This window comes from Schistosoma mansoni, chromosome 2 (assembly GCF_000237925.1).
Source record: "Schistosoma mansoni strain Puerto Rico chromosome 2, complete genome".
Taxonomy (NCBI): domain Eukaryota; kingdom Metazoa; phylum Platyhelminthes; class Trematoda; order Strigeidida; family Schistosomatidae; genus Schistosoma; species Schistosoma mansoni.
The window spans coordinates 26,654,991-26,659,948 of record NC_031496.1 but is presented as its reverse complement, the minus strand read 5'-3'; the positions used below and the strand labels follow the sequence as shown (position 1 = coordinate 26,659,948).

The following is a 4,958-nucleotide window of genomic DNA, read 5'->3' as shown; positions in this document are numbered from 1 at the left end:
TTCCGATGAAAAGGTTCAAAGTATGAACTTTACTTCAATCTTCAACGTTCAATATCCAAACAAGTTGTCTGAACATATTAGATGAAACTGGTTAATCGACCATGAATATGGCGGTAATATTATATCATTAATATACACATTAATTATTAATTTAGATTTTCTATATTCAGTATCATGTTGATTAGTACATGCGTAATTATGACAGAAAACCATTATTCAAAAAGATCATTTGCAAGCAAATAAATGAAAAACATCCGCCATATTGTGTTCTATTCATTTCGCATTCAGTTTTGATAAGTAATATTAAGGAAATAAGACCTACATATTCATAAATATTTTAAAGCATATATCTTTGCTAGTGGAGGTTTCAATCAAGGAATGTTTTTGCGCGGTTCATCAAGCTAATGAACTAAAACACTTCCTGATTGCATGCTCGTCCAATGTTTTAGAACATGAAAAGTATAGTAACTTTCAGAGCCTTTTGCAAATTTCAATAAGATGGGTTAGTTAGAAACGGTCACAGATAATCGAGAGTTACAAATGCATCTAATACAACTTAATCGTTAACTCTATAAACCCAATACAACACAGAATATGTTAGTTTGTAGATTACATCTTTTTGTTATATTTCGTTGATACATTATAACTATCTGTTACTTACCGACTAATTAATGACATCTAGGGTGGGACTTAAATAAAGAATAAACATTACGAACTCTAATTGGCAAACAATGTAATAAATGTCACTAAGTACGTAAATATAAGTTTTATGGTCTCCCATCAACTTAAGGAGTATTTTGCATATCAGCGAAACAATTATTTGAACAATTTAAAACTGTTTGAACAATTTTCAGAAGATAATTAATTTAATAAAACGGTTTGCATCCTTTACGACTACATCATTTTACAAAAAACCTGCGACTGACCAGAACGTGCAAAATGAAAGACATAAATGGCTTAAATCACGTATAAACATCGGATTTAAAGTTCACTAAATAAATACACTGTATTCTGAAAATAATTGCAAGATTTATTCCAGTTTCTAAGGATGATCAGGTTGTTACAAGAAGAAATGTAACATGAAAGGAACAGAGTTCTAAAAGCAAAATGGTTTAGAAAGATGTAGTTTCGAAGGTTATATATATTACAGGGGTTGTAAACATGTGAGACAGCGGTTAAGAACCAGTATTTTCATAGTTTGACAATCAGAACATTCCTTCAAAGAATGAATACTGTATTAACAATAATTCTATTGTCATCAAATGGCAATTATAAACATATACAACTAATAACAATCCATTCTTTTAAACCATAACTCATTGTGTAAAAGAGACACGTGCAGGCCATCATTTTTCCTTGACTCCAAAACTTAGTACCCATGAACGTTTATTGTTTCTAATATTCTTGATTTTAATCATTGACTACTACGATCTATACGTTTTTAGGTACTTCACCCTTCCCATATTCGTCAAGTTGACAATTATCCTTCTCATATTTTATTTCACTATAATATTTCACTTCAACTCTTCATTATTAAACACTACCTTGATATGATGTCATCGTCCTACTATCTTTCAATAGACTATTTTTTTGCAAATCAACTGAATATAAGATTGTAAAACTTGAGTAAATGATATAACTGTAAGGAAAAACTAAGTTTCTTTGCTGAGTTCTCATGATCCGATTTCAGTGACATAATACTGTAGTGAACAAGAACACGGATGGGGACAATCGAAAGTAATATAGCACAATATTACAGAATATCTCATTAAAATATGAGAACCATGTAGTTAACAGTTAATTTGCAAAATAACAATCAATTGTCTCAAGTTGACTGTTTCTTCTGTAAATATCAGTCCATCGTCTCCAATTATGATTGTTCCTGCATTTTCGTATCGATTGCCTGCCGTTCCCGTCCTCTCCTTATCAATCTTCTACTGAAATGCATTCAATGCCTGACCATCACCATATACTACTTACGTGAATATCAGTAACCCACACCGCAATAGATTACTTTCATTGTTTAATATCGATATTGTTGACAAGAAAATGTTGGAAATTTCGGATTTACTTGACGCATAAGCTCTATACACAAAAATGTATGATTTTATATATCATGATTTATCAGGTTGTGTAGAGTGAACTGGGAAGTGACTCTTGTGTTTATTGAAGTTGCATAACTAAGTCAAAATGGTGCAACATTATAAGATTATAAATCATCTTCATTAAATTCAAATGAATAACTACGACACATCATTTTTGAAGGGTTTGGTTGGAAAGTGGTTAAAGTTTATATTATCTAACATTCATATTACAGTTGAGGTAAGAAGAAATTTCGATATTCGGACTATTAAAAAGAACTTAAGTAAAACTGTAAATGTAATTTGTATAGCTGATGACATCAATCAGTTAATCTTTTGTTTAAAAATATAAGCTGCTGATAACCACTTCAAATGATGGAATGCTGGTATCACATCAATTTCCAAGTTACCATGCGACAGATGAAACACATGTTAAGCGATTTGAAGCAACTTGGTCTAACAAACTGACATAAGTCTATCCTGCGATACTTTAAAATTTATGTGTAGCCGTTTGAGTTCAAGACATTGTAAGTTGATTTCATAATATTAGCCAAATAAATTATCATAATTCAGTCTTTGTTTGATAACATTTATATTTTATTTTGTAATAAAACTCTACTTACTTCTCAATGCTCTATTAAGAGATGTTTTTTGCGTCTGTAAGGGGTTAACCAGTTCAAATTATACAACAGTGTTTTCATAGTTGAGATCATGAGTCAATTGAAGCTAGACCACCATGGAAAACCTGGAAGCACTGGACGGCCGTTTCTCTCTGTCGTGGAACTCCTCAGCAGTGCGCATCCACGACCTCGCCTCGCAACAACAGTGTATTGGCATAAAAATGATTAGTGTTATGAATAAACTCATACCATTTAGTCAATACTAACGACGCGATCAGAGGTATGTCTTCATAAGTTAAATAATTCATGATAAACATCCCTTTCATCTTATCATAACACTTATCACTCATACACAATATATCTAAACTAATATCAGTAAAAGTGATTCAATAATGGACATAACTAATGAAACGAAGTTTCTCAACCAAACCGAAACACACAACATTCTTCATTCATATCTATTTATTAAAACATGTCTTTGTAATATATACCCACTAGTGCTTCAAGCTAATATATATAAATATATTTATCATAGTTGAAAGCGTGAGTCAATTGAAGCTAGACCACCATGGAAAACCTGGAAACACTGGACGGCCGTTTCGTCCTATTATGGGACTCCTCAGCAGCGCGCATCCACGAACCCGCTCTCGCGAGATTCGAACCCAGGACCTACCGGTCTCGAGCCGAAACCCTTAGCCGATAGACCACTGAGCTGGCATCCAACGGTGTTAATGTCTAACTTCAACTGATCCACGAAGTTGAGCAACCATTCACCAATTGTCTTCAGTGAGTTCCTATCTCACAACAGAAGTGGTTTTGAACTCCACTGGTCACTGCTTCTCACTAGAGCTCCTAGATATACTTCCAACTATGATAAATACTAAATCTCCACAAAACCCCTTCTGATAATTAATATAAATATATGGTTAATTTTCAAATCATTCTCGAAGCAAAAATCCTATAATTTGAATAATTATCTTTTGTTTAAATTAACCCGACTAAAGTATATATAAAAATTTTGATCAACCAATATATTACTGAAACTAATTCCAGGATTATCAGGAGATTGTAGCAGTAGCAACAACAACAACAACGACAACATGAAAACAAAATACATATAAAGCATTTGGATAATCATGAAATATAATCGGTTTTGAAAGGTATTAACGATGCATTGATGCATTTTAAAATATAATTACATATTGAGACTATATTTTTTTTATAAGGAGTTAATAAAGAGCTGTTAATCGATTTCATTTTTTTCTTTGGTAATAAAACCAGTTTAATTGGTTTACAGGATAACTGAAATTTAATGAATGAGTAGACAAAATGTGTTTTTTAATCTCAATAAAACGATTATATAATATACAGTAGAGAGTTATGGAGATTGTTGAGTTCAGATTAATATATCATGAATGGAACAATGTGAAACCATCATTGAAAATTTGGAAGCATCAGTCTGCCGTTTTGTCCTTGGATACGCCGATCTAAAATTAATAATCTCTTTAACCCCATACTGATAATTATCGTGTGCTCACTAATCACTGGCTTCAAGATGGATTTCATAAAGTTCTAGAGAGAACGCGTGACTAGTGGAGAACAATGGCATCTGTTGTAAGGCATTTATTTACTGAGGACATTGACGAACGGTCGAGCAATATCGTGGATTGATTGAAGCTAAACATTTAAATCGTTGGATGCTGACCGGCTCAGTGGTCTAGAGGTTAGGCGTTCACGCGCGAGACCGACTTTCGTGGATTTGAGTCCCTCATGAGAGATCGTGGACGCCCATTACTGAGGAGTCCATACTAGAATGAAACGGCCGTCCAGTACATCCAGGTTTTCAATGGTGGTCTAACATTATTCCATTCTTGACATATCAAGATTATATATTATTTGATATTGATTGTAAAGCTGAAGAAAATTTAAGAATAACAAATAACTCTATTAAAATGTATGGATTTTTGCCAAATGTTTATGATCGTATGAGAACCCTTGAACTATATATATATAACTAATACAAAAATATTTACTAACGGTTTATTCTGATAGCTAGATTTCCATATGAAAATACGTAGATCGTAAAACACTTTAAGACGATTGGTAATAGCCGTGTATGTATGTTTGAAATTTAATTAGGTGTAATAATGGAAAAACGTACATCATTATTTTTCAGTGGTGATCTAGCTAAGATCAGTTCGTGATTTGAACTATAGAAATGTTTTGTGATCTTCACAAAGTCCCCTACATTAATAAT

At 32.6% G+C, this 4,958-nt stretch overlaps 1 non-coding gene across 1 annotated transcript; it reads right to left on the bottom strand.

Annotated features, from left to right (window-relative positions):
* Positions 1-3,344: 3,344 nt before the first annotated feature.
* On the bottom strand, positions 3,345-3,416 carry Smp_tRNA_00475_Pseudo_CGA.1.1. The gene has a single exon. It is a non-coding gene (tRNA).
* Between the last annotated feature and the right edge of the window lie 1,542 nt (positions 3,417-4,958).